Source organism: Trichoplusia ni, chromosome 17, assembly GCF_003590095.1.
Source record: "Trichoplusia ni isolate ovarian cell line Hi5 chromosome 17, tn1, whole genome shotgun sequence".
NCBI lineage: Eukaryota > Metazoa > Arthropoda > Insecta > Lepidoptera > Noctuidae > Trichoplusia > Trichoplusia ni.
This window is the reverse complement of record NC_039494.1, coordinates 4,889,305-4,914,635: the sequence shown is the minus strand read 5'-3', so window position 1 is coordinate 4,914,635 and position 25,331 is coordinate 4,889,305.

Genomic DNA, 25,331 nt, shown 5'->3' with positions numbered 1-25,331 from the left:
CAAACCGACAAGGTGCAGCTGGTGCTAATTCTTTTATAATTTGTTGGAATATTTAAGCTGATTCCATGCGCAATGACAGATTTAATCTGCTAGTAAATTGAACAAATCTTGAATGTGTAATTCTTTGGTTATTTTTTTATTGACGCGGTGATGACTTTCGCGTTACTTAAGTGCTTATCTCTACTCAAGAAAGTGGCTATCGATTAATGAAACATCCACGGTAAGTTTTCTTTTACTAAATAGCAACTATTGGAACTAGTACCAGTAGACCCACAGCCATTAATCATAAAATACAAACTAGTCTTACTGCCATACCTGTCGAATACAGTCTATTCTGGACGGGATGACACAGCTCGCGATCCATTGTGAATTATGCGGTATTTGTAACACAAATTATACAATAAATAAAACGTTTTAGATATCCATCTGTTTGGTACGGATTTACAATGAGTTAGTGACACACGGGCGTGTGTTGTGGTGAGCGTTGAGCTCGTAATGTCAGAGATTTGTGTGATGCTTCGACATTCAAGATGCTTTTATTATTTTGCTTCCGTAAACTGTACTTTGGTTCATTGTTTTTTGAAGATCTATGGTTGAGATACGTGTTTCTTGTTATTCGTAATACGAATTTGATCGTAATTTAAAAGCAGATGCTATCGAGAGCTTGAATGATTGAGTTTTCTAAAGCGTTTATTTGTAAGTGATTTTTTAAAACAGAGATTTACTAAATTTGATATTGTTAACAAGAAATGTATTTTTTTTTGTGAGTTTTCACTAGCAAGCTTTGCCTCATTTTCAAGTTTAATAATTATACGACGTTGACGTATTAAGGTTTTTATTTATTTTATTCGAAATCCAAATTTAAAGGTTGTTTTTCTTGGTAAGTTTAAGGATATTAAAAACATTTTAATGTGTAATTATTTTCTAATATATTAAAATGCCCTTCATTAAAAAAGGTTAAAAGCCAATTTGTAAGATGAAACATAAGATTATTTTTATGAGCAAATAAATAATTTTATATTATTCCTGATAAATTTGCATCTTGTCTTAAGCAACTCATTATTTCAGTCGTAAAATGTTTTAATCTTTTATATAATTTATTTTGTACCATAGCTGTTAACAGTGAAATAATATTTTTATTTATTTAAAAAACACCTTAAACTATCTTTACAGGATCTCTTATCCTAATACGACAGCTAAGAACTAAAAACTAAGTATTTAAAAACTAGATTATTTACAATCATGGTAACTAAAGTTAAAATTATATACTATTGTGTTTGTAACATAAAATAAATAATAATTCCTTTGCGAATTCACCAAAACAACATGTAAAAACATCAATGCTGCTATGTAGATCGTTTATGATACAGATGGTTATGGGTGATTTGGCGAGTAAGTTGGTTCTCGCTGTAGGTACCAGTAGCAAAGGCGGGCTTCGCCGCCGCCACACGTAGCGGTCACACAGGCTCAAGCGCTGCAGCACTGCCGGGTGACTCTCCAATCCGCGAAGCACCTTCATCAAGTAGGCAACCAGTGCAAACTCTCGTCGGACACGCAGTTGATTGTAACCAACCATGTCCAGAACAAACAGGGTGGGATACATCAGTGGGTAAAACGGATATACCCCATATAGTTTCCTGTACAGGTGGCGAGTAAATATATGTATATGTAATATGGCTTTCCTCAAAATTTTAAATATTTTTAAACATCATGTAATCAAAATAACCCTTTTAGCTCCTCACCTTTGAACTCCATTTAGCTAAAAGTTCAGTAATAAAACTATTTTGTATAAATAAATAAAAAAAAACTTCGAGGAAGAACAAACGCTACATATTTACATATAATTAAATGTCAATGCGCACAATAAATAATAAAGAGTTATTTTAATTAATTCAAACATTGTGGCTTGTTTTTGTTGCATTCAGCATTTTAATATTCTTTTGTATAATTAATTTTGTTTACAATATTTTTTTGTAATAATAAATAGTTTATGTAACAATGTAGTTTAAGTAACCAGAACAGTGTCTGGGAAATTAATTTTTAAAGTTCTTCTCTAGCCATAGTGGAAGGGAGACGGCTGTATACAACGCACGTATCGGCATCTTGCTCTTACAATATCAATAATCCGCATACTAACAGGTGAAGGCTTTGGCAATATAAAAATACTAGCTGTTGCCCGCTACTTCGTCCCCGAGAGTAGAAGATATAAGTTATGATTTAGGTATACCTGCCCGGTTTTTTCCACACTTTCCATTATATCTTAGCTCCTATTAGTCGCAGCGTCATGGTTTATAGCCTAAAGCCTTCCTCGATGAATGGTCTATTCAACACAAAAAGAATTTTTCAATTTGGACCAGTAGTTTCTGAGATTAGCACGTTCAAACAAACAAACAAACTCTTCAGCTTTATATATTAGTAGGTATAGAAGTATAGATTTTATTGCGATAGAAAACTTAAAATGTATCAAAATGATATTCAGTGCCAAAAAGTGGCGTGATTATGACTTTATAGCTTAATAGTTCAAGCGATTTAAAGATACGTTTTCGTTGGCGACCAAAGAAATTTAACTTGTATGCAGGCTCTGGAAAGTCTTAAGAATAATCAGAACACAATACGTGATTTTACTTACACCTGTCAGTAATATGCCCGTTGCCTGTAAGGCAATATATTCCAAAACGAAAGAAAAATAAAAAAAACATGCATCTAAAGACATCGTATCCAGAACCACTTCTTACAATCCAGTTATTTTAATTAAAGAAAATCGCTGTACACTCAATAACACAAGTAGTACACAAACTAAGATATAAGAGACTCCTTAATACAATAAACAAAACTTAATATTGATACTGGCAAACAGAGTAGCTTTAACACCAGAAAATTATGAAGAAATAGTCCGATATTTCATATTTTTTATTGTTAATGCACTTTCCCATACTTCACACGTTTAAATCGTTTTGTTTTCATTTCGTAAATCTGGTTTTATTCTTCGAATTTTGTTACTGACGTTACAAGACAAAGTTACATGAAACACCGCTATCGTTGTGTCGTCGGTGAAACTGCAAAGATTAATGTGTATGAGACAGGTGTCTTCGTGCAGCAAAAACTGATTTATTCAGAACAGGACCGATTCAAATGTTTTATTTATTTCGCATAACAACCGGAAAGATGGAAAGGGGTGTATTAAGTGATTGTATTTACTACTTGGGAGGTAATTCTTAAAAAAAAGACGTTAAAAAATTAATTATATTATTTCTAAGTTTTATCCTTAAACATTAACATTTTATTGAGTCTCTAAACTTATTTTTAATAATATTTTTAGTGTTTTTATAGCTGTTCTAGAGACTATTTATTGAATAGGTACCTAACTAACGGCAAAAACTATGTTTTTACACTTTTTACCTACTTCCTAGAAACTAAGATTTCAATTATCCTATCTATAATAATTTATAATGTGTGATGAGTAACAGCGTTTTCTAATAAAGATTTTTAAACGTTACTTCTAGAAAATATTTTCGGCAATTTTTATAATTAAACGATTAATTATATCAGTCATTTTAATTTACGTCTATTCAAAAAACAGTTACGCTAGATTACTTGCGCTATATACTTCATATTTAATTTAGTATACTTACACAGAGTAATAGTCATCGATTAATAAGAAAAATAATAAATTTTGTTAGTATATTGCCGTGGCCCTGATCTTCATATTGAAACACGATCGTTAATCATTTAAACAACATCAGAACAGTTTCGGCAAAAAGGTCGCAATTGACTCGTTCCTCTCCTGTAATCATTTACATGATTACACGATTTATAACCGCCATTTAATATTATATGAGTAACTCTTACAGAGTTCTGTACATTCTATATATATGATGCTGAATAAAATGTTAAGGTTATTAATAAATATTAGTAGTCTGTAATTTTGACTAAAACTATCGATAGCATTTCTATACTTGCAAATTAATTTCTCTAACAGACATTGTCAAATAATATTTTTAACTTCTTAGATGGATTTCTATACCTTGTCTTTCTTTTTAATCTATGTGGCCTCAGCCTTCAAAATGATCTGTGTATAAATAAAATGTCTCTGTGCAACAAAAGAATTGCAATCTGCCATTTTTTCTTACTGTATGTTCTGAAAATTGCTTTAACTTTCGCTAGAAGCCCCGAGAGAACCCTAAAAGAACAGGTTATTTTTTACTGAACATTGTGCATCCATCAGAGCTTGCAGGTGCATAAGCCGCATTACTCGTCCGTGTGTCAGGTCCAGCCTCGTGACGTCATCGTTTGTGGGTCACGGCCCCACGTAGGCAGCCGTCAGATATAATTACAATTCATAAATTAATCGGATATTGTTAAAGCTTATTCTTATTGCCTAAAGACCAGAGAATTTATTGTAAATGTTTTTTAATAAGTGGTATGGGCGTGAAGTGAATTGGGATTACTAATCGCAACGATATTTGTTTGTTGATTTTATTGATATGATTTTTTTTTAATAATAAATATATGTAAGTCAAATACTCAAATGTAAGTATTTCTAGTTCTATTCGTATTCAATAAGTGTACGTTACCCCGATGAAGGCAATTGCAAAAATCACATTGGCTTTTCAATGTGATTTTTCGCAATAGTCTTCATTTTTCAATTTTTCTAAAAGTACATTGACATATGTTGATGGAAAACATCGTGAACAAATGAGATCGCAAACCCGCACTGAGCTAGCTGGTGGTGATAAATGCGTGAGACAGTAACGGGACAAGCCTGGTTTTATAACTATAGCAATTCAGTCTATAAAAAAATTAATACAAAAATATAACATCATAACCCTAAAATACCATCGCCGTAAAATTCCGCTCCAAATTAAACGACGATTATAAAACTTTAGGGCCTAATAAGTTTTGAAAGTGACGTAATATTTCGACACTTTCTACAATACTGACAACCTGTCAACGCTACGTCACCTCGAGACTAATTAGTAGACCAGAGGCATGTTGACACAAGTACAACGGCCCGACACACATCTTTTGTTCATAGACTATAGAAAATATTTACCTTACATGGCGTTGACATAACTTTTCAAAGATTTTGACGTTCGGCTATCCTTTGATGTGACGTCATTATTGTTAATTATGGTTCTGTTTATGGTTGGTGAAAATGATACGGTTATTAATTGTGGCAGTTAACGTATGAGGTGGTACTTAATTTTGGTGGTGTATCACAAATGTTATTAACCTCTTAATATCATGTAGATTTGGCAGGTAGTTTCTAACTGACTAGTAAGAGGAACCATACAAGTTAAATAACGTAGCAGTAGGCACATAGTCTACCTAATCTCTAATGTACTTAAATTTGCATAATTATCACAAGATATCAAATGAGAATTTCTCAGCTTATTTCATCGCAAACGCATGAGATCAATCACGATAAATATTCATAGCGAACAAATTCAAACGATATTATTAAGCCCATGCAAATCAAATCATCGCTCCAACTATAAAATTCACGATGACGTGTATCATAAAATCGTATTACAAAATAATATAACGCGAATTTGACAAATATGACAAATGACTCACCGATTACGAAACTTTATGAACTTGACACACGGCGGCAGGCAACGGGTTGACCTTTGCAATTCATATTTACCATCAAAATAAATAGCATATTATCTTAATTCATGAGACTTAAGGTTCATAATCGATTGATTTTAATTTTATCAGCTGCATTTTTATGGTAATCAAAAGCTCCTTGAAAGGTGTCAGCGCGTTTTAAAGTTTGTGCGTTTGTTTGCTTTTATGTGTGTAGGTAAGTTTTTTCTCGTGGGATGGGAAACAATGCTTTTACGTATCCGTGGATATTTTATTGTTAACCTTGGGAGTTTATATTTACATCATCAATTAGAGATACATCATGTTTTTGTTTCCCAAATAAAGGAGATGGTTTGATAATGGTCTCGGTTGTAAATTTTGCTTTTCAACACATTTTTACATGGTTCTTTTTTATTATTTAAGTTAGCAAGGTGCCTGAATTTTTATATACCTAAACGAATATAATTTCAATGACCAACTGTGTTGTGCTATATTTAGAAGCTGTTGGTAAATCCTTCATTTCGTGCATTAAAAAAAGACTTCTTATTCATGTATTTGTTGTTTTCTTATATTTGTAATAAAGCTAGTCTTTAAAGCGAGGATTAATGAATGTTTCTTGTTAGAATGCAGATTGTTTAAACAAAAGCTCTTCCAAAAAAGGCTTACACATGCGTACTACGCGCTAACCAACACACAGTGGGCAGAACCAATGCCTCCAGCGACGCAGTATACCATGATTCTATCCATATATCACATTGTGGGAAGATATCTTATTTTAACTTAAACAACATAGAAATATCATATTACCAATATCTTGAATAACTTTTCGCTATCAGGCATAAACTTGTCCGAAGTAATATAATTTATCTTGCTCTGGGCGTTATTTGAATCTTTCAATTCGGAAAAAAAGATTTTTCATAAAACTACCTAATAATCAAGCACCATTTGTATATTAAAACCGCCATAGTTTCTCTAAAAATCTAATGAGCCATCATGTAACTATGTAAATACCATCATGTAACAATGCAAAATAATTTAAAATTTACTTTTAAATGACTGAATTAAACTAGTCCCAAGGCTTGACATTAACCTCTAAATATTTTCTCATAGCGTAACATAGCTTGACAATAAACTACTCTGCGTCTACAATAGAAGCCCACTCTATAGTCCAAAGGCACACCATCACCTGTGTCAGTAAGACTCTCGTAGTTAAAGAAACGGGACAGCGCCATACACGGTATATAGTGACATCTCCCTTCCACACCTCCGATCCTACTTCAGGAAATTTTGGTAGGTTCCCTACATGCATATTGAATGTTGACACAGATGCATCTCCAAAACAGTTAAGTTAAATAAAAATGTTACGCATTAACAACTAACTCAAGTTTTAATATTCATCAGTTTTGTTCTACTGGCGTTTATAATTCGGTATTTGAGTGTTTGTTGGTTTGACTGTTTCTTGAGTGGTCTAAGTTGTGGACTATAGCGACAAACTGTGTTTCTGTTTTAGGAATTAAAATCTACGTTTAGTAAAACAAATGTAATGGAATTCCAATTGGTTTAACGTAGGGAATAAATTATGAACTAGTACGAATTGCATTCTTAATAAGGTATTCCTATCATTTGACAAGTGGCTACGGATTGAAATATGGTCTTCGAATTGCACATCACAATAAATATTGATAGATATTATAAATGAATACAGTTATGCCTAATTTTGCATAAATATTATTGAAATTCATTTCATGCATTTAAATTAAATTACAAACCTTAATTTAAATAAAAAGTATTTTATATTTATGAAATTGTACCTACCTAGAGTACAAGAGTGCCTATTACATCATAGAGTATAAACATATTTATGAACTATTAAAAGAAACACGCCTCTTGATAACTTAATTATTCCAATTAAAATGCATGCAATGAATTTGAATAAAAAAGTCTCATTTTAATATTTATGGGACATTTTAATCTAATGATTATTCTTAGGAAACACCAACTAGTTAAATAAGAAACCTAGTTCACACGTAATATTACAAAAACATGTCAGGACTTTATTAAACTACAATTCATTTGTTTAACCCAATAATAGAAAACACGCCTTTCCGCTGTCGCACTATACAATAAATAACAATTTCAATAAACTGAGGCACGTAAAGTGCTGAATAGATCAACATAGTGCTAATGTGTCACTAGGCACTATGAAATGAGAACATCGCCGGCCGGCTGTAAATCTACAGCTGTGACACTTTATGTATACAGCTTATGTGTGGAACAAGTGATGACAATGTAGCGGGTAAATTAATATAGAATTAATTTATTTTAGGTTGTGTAAAATAAAGTATCTTTAAAAGTGTACAGTAAATAAAGAAAAAAGTTGAAGAAAACTACAGTTTTTTACAGGGATAATGAAAAATGACGTCAAAGACTGTTAATATCTATGACAACATTACGTTAAGTATGTTATGAAAAGACTATCGCAAAGTGAACACATTATAAAAAAAATAAGTTAGGTAATTTAAAATAAGAAAAAAGTTTAATAATGTCACAAACTATCTTTACATTAAAATTTAACTCAGAAGCGAAACAAAATATTGCTGTACTCATGACCTTACCAAAACCGTTCCCGCTACCGCTTTTGACTTGCACCACCCAAAACTTTCACAATTAATTTTCGCCGTATGATCTCACCAGCCTTGGGGTTGCATTTATTGCAGCTATAAAACGCCGCCATTTTTGTTTACCTACGTGAACAATGAGTTTAACCTCGAATATAAGTGCACCATAGAGTTTTAATACGGTACGCCGACCGCCCATGACGAATTAACATCCTGAGTAGGACAGGAAATGACGGTCTCTATGCCTATATAAAATAATTATATCATAAAAAAGTTCTGTTCTTTTAGGTTAGGTTAGGTTTCAAGCTTAATTTCACGGTAGTTTGCCAAACCGTTACTGTTCGGCCTGCAGCGCTAGGGAATCGAGAAACAGTCCAGTGCTTTTTGCCGTTATTAGTCACACCCTTCTGTCTTCTCCCCAGTTTAGTAGAGATTTAGATTTTTATTGGGAAGAAAGATATAAGCTTATTAGATCTTGGTCTAAAATCCGTGACGGTCTGTTTCGTTGTTCCTATGTTACCCAAACGACGAAATATTTTAGTGATTTCAATCAATTAATGAACTTACTCAGGAGTCAGAACTATGTTCAGACAGCATCAAAAGATCAAATATTTACCTGTAAAATAAAAAACATGAATAAGTTATTTTGAAAGGACTTGGCCGGATTCTGCCCCAGAGTGTACAAGAACCAAAATAAAACCAATAATGATAAAAAAACGAATAAGGAATTATGAAAATAGCTCAATTTACTGTAGCAGCGGGAGAAAAAAACATACAATAAAAAGATTTTCTTCGTTTGTACTCCACTCAAAAGTACCCTTAATGTTGCCATATAATATTCACAAAGAACAAAGTAGGGAAAGTCCGTCACTATAGACATCGAGCTTAAAATGTAAAATGTTCATAATTAATTATAACTAACATAACACATATATTTTTTTAAGCTTTCTAATTTATTTAAATAAATGAAACCATAAATATTATTAAGTAAATAAAACTAAGTTCGCGTACAAAGGTAGATAGTCACTTTTGTGCTGACAACATTGAAGTGATGAATATCGAGCGTCTAATGTCAATGTAAACAATGAACTGTCATTGCGCCGGTTTGTTTTTTCGTTTATAATAATATTTATATTTTAGTGTTGTAGCCCCACGCGAGTGCTCTACTAACTAGTCGTACTGTGTATACTCAAGGAAAATTGACCTTTTACAACCGGATCACAATCGGAGAACGTATCAGGAGACATGTTATATCATCATTACCTCCCGATATGACTGTTCTTTTATCGGAGTGGTTAACATTCGAGGTATGTTGTAGCATCATTAAATCTTTTTTATACCTACAGCATTCATATTATTTAAATACCTATCTATAATCTCAAGACTAATAAAGATACTTATTTTACCTTCACAGTTATCATCTCATAGCCATGTCTGTGGTGCGTGTTATGACAAGATATCAAGATGTCTTGCAACGAATTCCAGGGAAAGACAACCCGGTCATATATTATCAATGTTTGTTATGGCTGTGGTAAATCAGTTACACATGCCAAAAGACACGAAATTCTGGAGGGAAGCCCTCTCGCCGCAGTTGTATCACTGTGGCAGTACTTACATGATGACATGTAAGTAGTACGTTTTTAAATATCTACACACATATACAAGACATTAAATAATTTAAACTTATTTGAAGTTCTAATTCAAAATGTTACAGGCGAGTCAATATAGTTACTATAAAGTAATATTTAATGCTGATTTAATATTAATTATTATTAATGAGGAATATTTTCAATTCAGAATCAGTTAGGACAAGTCTTTACTTGCCTTATTTAGATAACTAGTGATTTACTCTGACTCCACATGGATTTTACAAATCTTTGGAACTCTCTGTATTTCTGTGCTATAATATGGATGTATTATATACTTTCACCTTCCTCATTAATCACTCTATATATTGGTAAAAACTGTATGAGTATCTGTTTGATTGACAGAGATGAGACGGGGTATTTTATTTTGTAATATGTGTCTTGCTTTGATGTTGGCAATAAAATAATAATATTGTTATGTACATACATTTGAGTTTACAAATATAGAAAGTTAAGCTATTGATTGTCAAGTGTGAGTGGTATTACTTTCATCTTTTTTTTTCAGGTTAGAGCAGCCAACTTTTTATGTCAAGGTTGTTACATGAGAGCTAACAGAGAAGTGAGCCGAAGAATTATTACTGATTCCAACCGTTTTGATGCCTTAGAAGATCACCAACTTGATCAAAATATCCAAATACCAATTCCTGCACCACTTGCCCCACAACTTCATCTTGGCCCAGGTCAAGATGTTTCATCAATTGCCCTACCTAATTATAGATGTTGTGCTAATACATCTAGGCGATGCATATTTGATGGATGTCAGCAAAGTGCAGATTATTTAGTGCCTACCTTAATTAAATCAGCCTTGCTGTTTTATAATAAGCTTTATGCGCATTCTAATGAATGGGAGTTATTATTGGAGAACTCAAGTTTATCAAATACTTTCGCAGTACTTGAAATTGAAGGAAATCATCCTCTTCTATTAAGAGGACGTATCAAATCGAGACATACGTCCAGGCGTGAATATTACACGTATTTTTTATATGACGAGCTTCCCTCATTTGAAGACCAACCTAGAAATGGTATCTTAAGTTATTGATGTAATTGTGTATCTGGCAACCGGACTGTTGGATGTTGTGCTCACATTATGACAATTCTTTGGTACTTGGTATGGACGAGATACCAAGAAGCTGTCTTTTCACCAGCCGCAATTTATAATGATTTATAATGTTTTATTAATATTAAATGTTTCAACAATTGAATTTCTTTTATTTGCTGTCTAATCCAAAGTGGTATCAGTAGAATAATATTGTGTAATATTGTTCTAACTTCCAATCAACAATAATGCTGCTCTCAGTGTTCAAGTGATTGTATTATGAATTTTAAATGTCTAGATTTAGTGTTTATATACCAGGAACATAAAAGTGCTTTAACCATAGTTTAACTTTCAACCTAACCTTACTTAACTTTCAACCTTCATAACTCTTGTCAGCGACTGCTGAGCAATATAAATCTTTTTTATTCTTGTTTCTGACGATGTTTACTATTAATTGACGTAGATTTTATTCGTGTACATGCTGGGGCACAGGTTCATACAATTTCCGGCCATGTCCTTTTAATAAAAGTTGATTTTAGTTGTTTTGGATATTTTTTTCAGGACGAAATAAGAATATAATGTTTCCGTTTATTTCAAAAAGAAAATCAAAAACAGCTGTTGAAATCAAATTATCATCAAAAAATATCTAATTTTGACAACATCATCGATCATTTTAAGAAATTTATCAAAGTTTTGACAATTCACATATATTTCTTTTATTATCTTCAAAAATCCTTTGATGTTACCGCAAATTCTTATAATATTGAGATGCATATTGAATGTAAATATTATCAGATCTGGGACAGCATATCTATTGATCTAATCTTTGTATTATCTTGATTTTTCACGATATTGACTGCATTTTTATAGTTCCTACATAATTTAAGAAAACTGTTGATGGACCAAATATTTAATTTAATAATAATCTCGAACTCTCGAACCTTTTTTCATAAAATTTCAGATTTAACCGAACACGTCATTTTCAGCGAAAAAAAAACAAAAAAGAAACATGTCCCAATGAAAATTCCTAACAGCCTAATGATTAATCAAAGATATGAGACATCAAAGTTGGCCCAGTAACACATTTTTAATGAACACAAATAACGCGAAAGTATTTTTATGAATGAAGTATGGCCGCCGTGGAACGACGAACGAACTGACTCATTCTCATTCACGAATACAAATTAAAGTTTTTATAATTGGAACGCATTTACTGGTTTTCTTTTTAAATATTTGAGTGACAGTTTCATCAAGGTTTGAATGTGTTCCGTTTATAACTATGAGTATCTTTTGCAGCAAATGTTCTAATGTTTTGTGAAACTGATAAAATAAAGATATTTTTTGTAATTATTAAATTAAAATGATTTCTAATGTAGCAGTTATATCAAAAAATCTCGAATGCGATTAGTACCTTACAGAGATAGCTAAGTGTGGTGTGAAGTGTAAGAGGTATAAATTGGTATTATATCAACATAAGAACAAGCTTAAACAAGCTTCGTATGCAGTAAAGCCAGTTTGTATGTAGAGCTTTTGTATGCCCCTTTACGGAAGCGATGCGGTCGTAAGATAACTCCAATCTTTGGGCAAACACAACAAAAGCTTCTTGTTCCGTTATTATGTTCCATATAACTCTAAGGTAAAATGAACCTTAATGTGATAAAGATCAAAAGCCTACTATTTGTTAACGAATTATTTAGCGAATCCCGATTTCGCAACCGAATTTACTATGGTCGAAATGTTCAAAAACTGTGCTAAAATTATTTTCCACTTATAATAAAATTTTACAAACAATAAACGATTTTATGAACAATTTGTAAATCAGGTTATTATGGCACTCTTAAATCAAAATGAAATAAAATTTGAGTATAATATAAATCTTTAGGTTAACACAATAATTTATGGACGCTTAATTGGCATGCTTGGCATGCTAAAGTTACATGTAGGGGCAATACATATAAATCTACTGAAAACAAATATTTGAACTTTTCACTAATATTATTCGTTATAAAAATAACCTAAACCGAAAACAAACGTCAAAACTTTAATAAAAACACGACACCTGTTAAAAAATGCAACAACACAGGAAGCAATGAAAAAGCCCGAAGTGGTACACAACAAAAACCTCACCCTTTGAAGTTTTATTGGCCAAGGAACAATGGGAATCGTGACCACGGCAGGCAAAGGCAAGGCATTATACAGCATTGTGGTTCTCAGCCCTATTTTTGGAAACTTTCGGTTATTTGTGACCGAAACGCGGTTTTGAAAGAACTTTTGTTGCGATCTTGTTATTTAGTATTGCGGTCCAAGAAATTGAACTAGAACGAATGAATGAATAAAGGAGTGAATAAATTGATCTTTTTTTATTTTTCTTTATATTTATTCGTCTGTTTTTGTGGCTTTCCAATTGTGCGTTAGGGGGTGAGTTTATTATTATTGGCAGTAATAAATGTTCATGGATATTATTTGATTCACGCGCGAAACTTTTGATATTTTTAGAGAGCCAGGGGCTCAGCTTGCCATAGTAATTTTAAACCATAGAAAAGGACATTTTCTATTCATTTAATCAATCATGTTTTACGTAAGTAAGTACACTTTAATATTTATGCCTTACAAAACAACAATTATCTTTTGATTTGATTTGACAAGCCGTGGGCGACCATTGTCCAGTGAACTAAGATTAATAATATAATAAATGGTCTGTCTATGAATTAGATTTTGAGACACTAATATTTGACCATATAGCGATTATCGAATAGGGTCAAGAAATTGGAAGCGGTGGCCTTTCCAACACATAATAACAAAGGTAAAGTTATCAATATCAATTTAGACTTTTTTCAACTGCCCAACTGACCTCCTCAACCCAGGTACCTGGGCAACGCAATACCCTTCGGTCAGCCTAGTTTTCACTCTTTCTACTTCTGACTATACGTAGCGACTGTCGATGCATAAAAATCCGGGACCCACAATTCAAAACACGGAGAAACTCATTATTACAAAGATGGTCACCCATCCACGGACCGACGGTACCAAACGTATCTTGATCAAGATCGATCGACTTTTGCCGTTGCAGTTATATAAAAAAGTTAGTTATTATTGTTTTGTTACTGTATCGAAGTATTGAATGAACATATTATGTTACTAGCTGTTGCCCGCGACTTCGTCCGCGTGGTTGTGTTTTTTCCACATTTTCCATTGTATCTTCGCTCCTATTAGTCGCAGCGTGATGGTATATAGCCTAAATCCTTCCTCGATGAATGGTTTATTCAACACAAAAAGATTTTTTCAGTTTGAACCAGTAGTTCCTGAGATTACCGCGTTCAAACAAACAAACTCTTCAGCTTTATATATTAGAATAGATATAGATTGGATCGTATAGATGAATGAATGTTGTGTAATCTAACACTCTAGTAGCGTATCGTGTTACCAGCTCAATATAATACGCCACGAACGTTTGCGATTATTTACGTTCATTCAAGTCTTAGCATCGTGAGATATAGGATTGTAGTTTAATAGTTGAAATTGTTTAACTTGATTTGTTATTTTAAACAATTTGAATGGATCTGTTCTCCATTCAAATTTTTTAATCTATACTTTTTATGTTATAAACTTAAAGATAGTGTGTTTTTGAACGGGCTGATCTCAGAACCTAGTGATGTGATTGGAAAAAGTATTTTTGTGTTAGGTGGTCCATTTAATGTGGAAGACCATCGGTACCATTACGCTAAGATTAATAGGTTTTTGTTTATAAAAATCTTTGAATATTTTAATAATCATAACCTATTAAGGATTGCCCCTTAAATTACCGTATCTATACTTACCCTACTAAATATTGTCCTATTTATAAATGGACTGGAAACAGATACATATCTCAGCAATTAATAAGTCAGTTGCTCACTAGGACAACACAAGGTGCTACTAGGTACAAAAAGTTTAACAAAAAAAGGTTCGCGTGTCAAGTTCGCCCCGGCAGCGGCAGCTGATCGGTAGAGTGAACTTGATTTATGTACCAGGATACTATAAATAGCAGGAGTGCAAACATAACACGGACAGTAATGTACATTATCCGTTGCATGTCTGAATAGCAAACGAGCTGATTGCAAAAGATTTTAACCAGCAATGTAATACATTATGAGATATACTCTGAATAGATTTTCGGGATACGGGGTATAATTATGATCATCATCCATTGTGCAGTAAATGAGCGTGTAATATCTTTCCACAAAGTTAAAGCTAGTAATGTAACACAAAATGTGCAATAAAGCTGGCTGCGAATGACATCTGTTGAAGAGGAACATTAGCGGCAGGCGACGATTTGTCTCGACGGTTCGTGAATGGACCGCGTTAATGACTTGCTGCTCATTAAGAAATAGAACGGACAATAGAAAAAGTTTTTATCGGCATTTTTGAATTACTTTTAAATTCTTTTTTGATGTCTCATTTGAAAGAATTATTTTGCGGTCATTTGTTTTTATTTTATGGCGAATATTCATGAAGGGACAAAAGAGTGACGTTTAATATGACTTATAAGATATTATAAAAGTATTTTTGAGTAAGTTTAGTTTTAATTGCAAAAAGACTTACCTAGGATATAAATTATATTTTATCTTAATTTAAAGTAATTTTGTTTTCAAATACGTAACTAAAAAAAAAAACCTTTGTTTATTTAGGTTCGATAGCAACAATGCAAAACTAATTTCGGCACCACTCAATCATTAGCTGCACATCTGTTGAGAAACATAAATAATACTGACATTTGGCGACACACAGTCTGATCGTCAATGCATTCAATTTGCAGCTTATCTCTCATAAAGGGTCTATTTGGCAAAATACAATGGAAGTTCACACCATTAGCGAAACAATGAGTTTGGAGCGTGCCTTATCGGGAGGTTACTCCCGCTATCTTAATCAAGAAGGGGAGCTTTTGCAGGCAAGTTTTGTGTGAAATGACATTGCTCCTGTTGAAAAGTACAAAGTCTAAAGTAAATTTTGGGAAAATGCTGTGATGCCTAAACACTTATGTTAAGGATCGCAACATTTTCCCGAAATTCGCCATTTACCATGGACCTTTTCTGTTAAATTTTTTTGTGTAATATTTAGTTATTTGGTTATCTAATTGTAAGTTTTCGAATGTTTAAATATAATAATGCTGCATTACCGACAGTCAAGTAGTAAACACTTTAAAAACATAAAATCCTAGTCCCCTAACACAAAACAAAATCTCCCATTAAAATATAATAAGCCAATCTGTTCACACAAATTGGAAAAGGGGGTCGATTCTTAAAGTCACGCGACAATTAATAGCACCGCACAATTATATCGCACGAACGAAGGGAAACACACAAACAGACATCTGTCGGTGGAGTCCGGATGTCAAATCACTCGACATTTGGAACGAACAGCTCAAATGTGACACTGGGGTGTTATATTACTGTATTGTGAGTGTAACACTAGAAGGGATTCGAAGGGACCTATTACGTTATAATTGTGTGGCTATGAATGAGGTTTTATATTTATTGCAGTTGTGTTCGGTGAGATTGTTGGTGTATGAAATACGGGTAATTTTGTCTTATAGACGTAACTTATCGTATAGCTAATTCGAATGAACCGGAATGTTTTTTGAAAAGATCGTTAAGGTAGTTGATTAATGAAGAATATTTTTATTTCAAGGCATTTTATAAGAGTGAAAGCAAACCATAATGTGATTTAGCAGAAAAAAAAACAGGAGGAAAGAGAGCAGCATTGCTTTATAGGAGACACAGGTTTGTGATCATGATGGCCAAGGTTAGTATAACAATACAAGTGCAGAAAAATCATGGCTAAGGTATATCCGGGAATGGAAATCTCTCTTCTCAAGAGCTTGGATGCTTCAAATAGAGCTTATATTCTTCATTTCCCTTGATCAGTGTGTATCGAGAAGATATATTCTGCTGTCTCATACACAACATACGGGACTTCCAATAACCAGTCAACTATCAGCCTAATTCTTAACATCCATTCATACAGATCCACATTTCACACAGCAACGCAATCATAGATCATAATTAAGGTCTCATTTCCCGACAATGGTGTCGCGTCACCAATTGAGCGGGGTGAACCAATACAATTGATGTTACTCAGAAATTCAATTGAAATCAACCAGTACAATCGCAAGCCATGGGATATTATTATATAAACAGCTACTGTCTAATTGTCTGGATCCTGTGAAACGAAAAATCCTAAATTGAATTTGTTTGACGCTATGATGTCAATCTATATTAATAAACTTTTACTATTATGAGATTTAAGTAGGTCGGATGATAAGATCGCTGTCTTATTACACATATAAATTTTCACTTATCTTGACGTGAAGGGAGATGGATTGTGGTCGTACCGCTTTCCTGTGATTCACATCCATATTTCTTAGCTCTTGGTCTATCGTCATAAATTAAAGCAAAGCCAAGAAAAGTTAAAACATTTTAGTCTATAAACTAGACTTTGCCATTAATGTAAATTGGTTGAAATGATGTCACATTTATTCAATAAATTATGACAAAAAAACATCTGTTCAGAACTTTGAAAAACTTGTAATATTTCAGACTTGAAAACGTTATGACAGATTAAATTAAATGTAAGGAGCAATACGTAAAAAAGCATAAGGAACATAACCTTTTTTATTAGGTCAAATGCCGTCATCTTCACACCAGCTCCAACAACAAGCCTTCAATAAATAGTCATGAATGAGTTTATTCGAGTCAATGTCGCAAACGCTCATAAATCAATTAACTATTCTATGTGACACTAACTGTTCTGCTAGAATTTTGGACTGCTGAGCTATGACGTCACTCCTTACGTCATCGAATGCGACCTGCATGCTTGCAACTGATTTCGAAATTCAATGTGGCGATTAAGTCATTCATTTGTCACTTTTAATGTTTCATAGCATACGATTTTATTGATTGTCGATAGACTAACTTCTAAAGAATTTATGGTAATCATAGTATGTATGATTAAGAATATAGAGAAACTATAGAGGTTCTTAAAAGAACAAAAATCTTACAATAATACCTACACAGACCTGTCAATTCAATCTATTTTATGTTCCAAATAAATAAATAATATAAATAAATGCGGACAACATCACATACATTGTTCTGAACCCATGTGAATTTTTACATTGACCCGACCGGGGATCGAACCTGGGACCTCAGAGCTAGCGACACCTTGAAACCGGTGCGTACGCCACTCGACCACGGAGGTCGTCATAGTCTATTTTATGTAAAAATAAGTTAAGCCTAATTTTATACGCAACTATATCGTTATACTTGCTCAAAATAAACTATTTGCACGTGTATCGTGTATTAGTTCTAGTATTCTCAATGTATCGTATAGTTCACGGCCGTGTGATCGGTCACACTCAATGGATTGCGTAAAACTTAGCGACACTGACTCTTATACAGATGTTTGTGATATAAACTGTTAAGGTTGTCTTGTGTTTGCTTCTTGTCGTGCTCTCTAGTGTTTTGTTAGTTTAACTAATTTTTCCTCATTGCCTAGTGAACAAGATTATAGACAGATTAAGATTTGAAGGCTGTGTTTCCACCAGAGATGTGCGATGGAAATGTGTCGTGCGATGATGTCCGCTTAGCCGTTACCACCAGAGCTGTGCTGACCGAAGCGAAGTTAATGAAGCAATTCTACTGGTTCTTTACAAACACATCCCTCGCTACGCATCCTCGCACATCTCTGGAAAACGCAGCCTAAAACTACACAAGTTAAGTACACAATAGTGTTCTGAGAAAATAAAAAATCGTTGTGAGGCATAGAAATCTTAGTAACTAGAAAATAGATATCGTCATAGTTTCGTAATCGGAACCGTAGGTAAAAGACCTTTTTGATTGATTAGCAAAACTAAATTGTTTACTTTCGTAAACAAATATTTGCTTTCTAAATTTTCTAGTCACTAGCAGTGACTAGTACTTAGTAACAAAGTCTATAAACTCTATAGTAGGTACAGTTAGCAAGAGAACATGATGAACCAACCCAAATTTTGATTTTAGAACTGTTTCATTTTCAATTATTTAATATTGTTGTGAGCAAACTGTTGGTTGCTCTGAACCTACTTGGTATCCTACTCCCAACAGTAAATCCATGTACTTAAATATACTCAAAAGCTTTACAATTCTGATACGGTTCTTCAACACGCTGACCGTACGTTTTTATCGGTCAAAATATCTTCTGACGTATTTTTCATCGCCTCTGAACATACAGACTATCCAAGGACGAGATAACATTATCACAGGATACACTTTAATACATTTATCAAGGGACCTTCATGTAAAAATAACAGTCACGGTAAAAGGGGTGGTCTGAGTGGATATAATCTGGTGGAATATAAATGGTGTTACGAAGTCGTCACTGATTGAAGTACAATGCCATGGGCTATGTCCTTGATCGTTTGTTGTTTTGGCAGGAATTTGTGATAGTGTTATGTATAGGAGATTTGGATGACATAATAAGTGATAGAAAGACAAAAGTACTGAATTACGGCGTGTCGCATGTTCGATCCTCGCGTAGGACAAGCATTTGTGTGATACACGAATGCTTGTTCTGAATCTAGGTGTATTTGTGCATGCGACTATAGTTGATCTAACATAAATCAGTTTAATTGCATCCAACACGATTTTATACCACCTAACAATTAAACTATGTTAATTAGAAGAAATTCTTCACGTTCAACAAATGTTTTGCAATCATATTTTTTAATCAGATGTCAGGTTATAGAGTTCGATATAAAAATACACTGTCAAATTGGCCAAGTGTGAGTTCGTAGAAACACAACAAGTTCCGTACAAACAGGATAAAGAAAAACAAGTTACAACAAAAATTGGTCACCCGTAAACTTTTAAACCGTCACTTTTTTTCATTACCTATCTGTAAAAATTGGATTTAATAACACAGCCTTCTGACGGGCGGACACAGACACACGGAGGGTCAAAGACACATATGGACAGAAATCGAACAAGAGCTATAGAAGTCGGGCTTTTATACTTTGGACAAGAAATCCTAAAAGAAGAAAGAACTGAAGCATATTATGTGGAACTCAAATTTAATCGCATACTTTCACGACAACCGCATACCGTGAGCGATAAAAATTAATCTGCTAACGAATTCTCACTGTTTTGCAACACGAACATTTTTATTATTCGAAGAAATAATTTTTGCCGGCATGATATATATCAGGATGTTGTAGATGTGGAATTTCGGATTTGGTTGCGGATACGGATTTATAAATTTATAATATCGGTTTCGGTAATGGATCTCGGATTGCTACAATTAAACTTGTTTTCTACACAATGATTGGAAAAGTCAGATTAAATATTCGAAGGACATAGGACTGGATGTGGAAGGCGGAAGACCGGGTCTTGTGGCGCATCTTGGGGGTTTCTTTTTCCAGCATGTGCTGATAAGAAATTGTCATTGTGTATTTTATTTTAACGCTGCCTTTATCAAAAAAGCACATCGGTTCAGATTCCGATTACGAATAAAGTCTTTATTAAGATATCCGATAATTTCGGTTACAGTTACGGGGTTTTGTAACATCTCTAATTTAATAATTTATGATTTCTTCGAACATCCGTCAATTTAAATCCGGAAGTGATGTCGTTAATTATGTTAAGATACGTTACGATTAAAATTAGATTACATTTATTTTAGTTAATCATCTTTTGAATTAATGTAAATTTTTGGCTAATTAACTATTATTTTTCTGATAAAATATCGACTCCATATTTTTATGCTCAAACCCTGAATTACGTTCATAATAGGTAACTCAAGCAAAATTTATTCATCTTTAACTTTACAATGTAACAGAACCAGCTATCGTAAATTTAAAAACAGCCAGGAAAGCGTGCACAAACAATTTAGAGTATCTACTATCTATGTATATATATGTACATATATCAATGAACTTTAGCCAAAATGTTTCATCGTTGAAATTTAACTATCCCACAAATTTCCTCAAAAATCCACCACCAGGAAAATGAAAAAGCAAGTCAATAGACTTTCACGAATCAACGTGACGGTATAACCCGCGATTAGCAACGATATGATGCAATGGATTCTTGTGTCATTGCCAACTACATACAAGATTAATGGGAATGTCACAATATTGTGGTGGCAGAACAGCAGTTCAGAACTCATTTCTGCAGCTCCGCGAATATTGGGAACATAACATCATTTGGGTATGAACAACAGGCTGTATTCGTAAAGTGGAACGGTAAACTGTATACGCAGGTCTAGTGACGTCATGACCTCATTTTGTAGCCTGAAATCCTATTTTGAAAGGTGAACTTTTAAAATAGGTTTACAGGTAACCTGGGGTATTTTTTAGCTTCAGATAAAATTATCAGTGAATATTTAGGGTCCATATTTTTTTGTAAGTAAATGATTATTCAAATTGTTCTAAAAAATGGACTGAATTGAGTAAGTTTTTAAATTAATGATCATGATTATGTTACTGCCTTTAAATCACAAGCAAATCTGAATTTGATTAACTTAGGTATACCGTATACTAAAGGTGAGTTTTGGAATAAAAACTAGATAGTGAATCTGCGGCCGCTACCAAGTCAAAATTACTTAAAGCACAACAGGTTCAAAAGCATCCTATGTTAAAAACGCCTTAGTTAAAAACCATGTAAATTCTTATCAACCAACGCGTGAACCCGTAGCCACTATCGCGAAGCCAAGCTATAAACAAATGCCAATCGGACCATCAAAAATATAAAGTTCAACAACTTCTAGTGAATAAACCCTTATATTGAATTGAATAAACATCTGTATTCCCCAAATCATTAACGATAAAGATTCTATATTAAAGTAAGATTATTGCTTCTATAGAAACGAGATAGCATACTACCCTGTGTATAACGTTGTCTCGCTTCAACATAACGGCAACATTCCCGATTTTCACTTATAGTATAAACTGTTCCATATAATAAACATTTCACATTAAAAACGAATAAAATTTTAAGCATAAGTGAGGTTGATGACGACATTTAAATTTTAGGCTACAATAAAGTTGTTTCATTTAAAAACCAATAAGACATCAGCTTAATGCCCATCTTTAAATACACACGGAGCTTTGTTATGCCATAAATCATTTAAAAATAAATGATCATAATTATATCTCTATGTTAAACTAAGCCTTTGGAATGGTATTCGCGGTTTATTTCTGCGAATCGCGAAGGAATCTAAATAATAAGCTGTAACTTGTTAAAATATTAATTTTATTTATCGTGGGTACTTCTTACACTTATTTTGAATATTAGCGATATGAAACATTAGGTATTATACCTAATAATTATCATCAAACATCAAATTACCAGTTCTACCAATTTTCGTAATTAAAAATAAGAAAAGAATGGGCGCATCTCGACTCTTTAAAATACTCTCACTGAGTCTGTTGTATTTAGCTCGAAGGCTACCGTGTATTACTTATTAAAAAATAAGAATTAACTGTCTTATAAGATAATAAGATATAAGATAATATGTTTAATAAGTTAATTGATTAGCGTTAACTATATCTTATCTATTGACTATAAGATAATCTATGAGATTATTCCATGTAATTGTTCCAGGCAATTACGACCTGTCATAATAAAATACCGCTCTTATTCTTGTTGGCAACATTCGTTTCGTACTAGCCTTGAAATATTTGGCATTGGGAGGATGCATAAAATAAAAAGAAAGTAAAACTGAATGGAATGCGTTTTATTTTAAGCTCGCAACACTAAATTTAGAATTATTCGAACTGAACAATACGCGTGATTAGATTGTTGCTTTTTTATTGTTTTTCTTAAGCAGTGTTTGATGCACAATTTGAAAAAAGAATATGAATGAACACGACGCGTTCATTTATTTTTATTTCGTCCTCTAATCCATAAACTTTGTTGTAAACTTGTAATATTAAAAATAAATTTAAAATATGATTATTGATTAAATATTCCGTAATGTTTTGGGTATGTTTTGAAAGATACATTTTCAAAGCCACTTATTCGGCATCCTAAACCACATATTTGACTATTAATAGTATAATTCGCAAATCTGCATAACACAACATTTACCATAGTTATGAAACGTGAAATGTAACAAGTATTGTTGGAGCAGAGACACCTAACGTGTAGATAACACGGTGTTTACACAATGATACGTATTTACATATCCGCGAGCTGACAATACCATATGACATCACCGGCTTGGCTTCACTTTACGTAAAACATGACAATTTCATGAAATTCTTGAGCGTCTGTTGTCGAAAAGAGGAACCTCTCTCCTTAACTCTTAAAGTGATTCTGTTGCAGTTTCTGAAGCGAGACTCATCGGCGTCTCTTTAGCACAACTGCAACTATCTTATTTTTGCTATAATCCGAGAAGTATTATGTGTTTTCAAGAAACTTCGAAGTATCATGAAAAACTAAAGAGGTGAAGACCCTCTACTCCTGTCATTTTCTTTGTTGTGTATAAAATTTAGTTGTATAAAACCGTGTCCTAGGAATCACGAAACTCCACGAACATGTGGCATAGAAGAGGGAGAAATTTTACCTTTCCACACGGTCCCTAGTATGAACGGGAGGGAAAACTGTCTTGTAGTTTTGGTCAATAACTTTTTTTCTAAAGATGTAATGAATAGGTATATCAATGTTGCTGTGGTTAAAAAAATACAGAGCTGATTATGAATCAATAAAAATAGTTGGCCGCCCTATAATATGAAATTAAAGTCTATCTACTTTAATTTGGGTGGTTTGGTTTTACTCAATACTCAATGTATTTTTAGGTGTATTGTAAATTTTAATATTAATTAAGCCATAACTTAACTCCAAAGACCAAAAGGAGCGTCTATGACTCAAGAAACGACATAATAAGCCCATGAAATTGTTAAACTTGATTAAATTTATGCTAAACCTAACCTTGACTTCGGGTCATGGTTAATCTCCTTAGCATATTATCTCATCTGCCAAAATTTCCGTCTCAAAAATACAATTTGAAAGACGAATGCAAAACTGCGGTTAAGTCAGAAAATTAAGAGGAATAAATGGGGCAGTGAAACGTGTTGTTGGAAGCCAAAAAGCGGTGTGAAGTATTTTACAGTTAGACGTCGTAAGAATGTCTGAATGTTATGTCTGAATGATTCCTGAAAGTTATAACACTTGCAATGTCGTATTTCTGCAATAGCTGCAAGTTTATAACTTTTATAGCAGAATAGGGTATTTTTTTCTAACGTCTTGATCAAATTATTTCTTTTGTTTGAAATTTAAACTATTATCCTGAAAAAATACCTCTCTTGCCCAAAAGACAGGTATAAATTCCGTTAGAAATATCTATATTTTAAAATCAATGTAAAAATAAAGTCATTAATAAATTTCACTATTTTCTATATTTCAACAATTTGACATTTGTATTAATTTATTAACTGACCCAATTACGACAATGTAACAAATATTTCATCGGAGACGTTTCTCAGAATGCGCAGGCGCAGAATGCGAGCTGCCGTCCACCACCTCTTCAAGTGATATCGTTACATTTGTGGAAGAGAGATGGCACTCCATACTCCTTACACAGGCCTCTCTTTTCCACAACGGCATAGAAGATGACTTTATAAAGTAGTGAAAGGCTCCCAGACCGGTTTGTTTCCAAATATCGATTCGTCTCATTCATGCGGGTGTCACTCTCAATTACTTCGATATTTTTAAATAATAACATTGTACGAAGTTTTTGCTAAGAGTCTCACGCTAAACCTAAACTCACTTTAAGTAACGAGTCGCTGGTTCGATTTTTGCTTGATAAAAAGTTTTTTATCTGCTTTTCTAATGTACTGAGTCTGGGTATCTAGAAAAATCAAGTAGGTACTTACAGATTTTTAATGGAATTTTGAGTTGTTTTTGAATATTCACTGTTTCTTTATCGCAAAGTCAACGTCAACACAATACATGTAAATTGATGTTCTATAATTGAGTTTTTGACAGGTTCAATGCACAATTTTAATGAGCAGGAAGCGAATAATTTATTTTATTTAAACGATTTAAATAATAATATCAAGGATTTGTATTGATTAAATTTGACTTTATAATATTAAGTTTAAAATAATATTATTCAAACTGAAATGTTTTGTTTTTATCCAATGAAGAATCAGCGGTAACGTACTGTTTCCATGGATAGTTGTGGTTTTTTTGACCATTATGAAATCAAACCAATATGATAAATAAGAACTGTTTCATATCAGTTACGTATTTTGATTTTTTTTAATTTAATTAAAAAGTTTTCCCTTAGTACCAAAGTAAATCGAAGTAAGAAACTAAGTCAAAAACAAGGATACTATTTACGTACGAGGTTGTGGACTTGTGGTTTATCGTCACCACTATTTATGAAATTAATTGAATTCCTAAAATAATAAACCCTTATCTATTA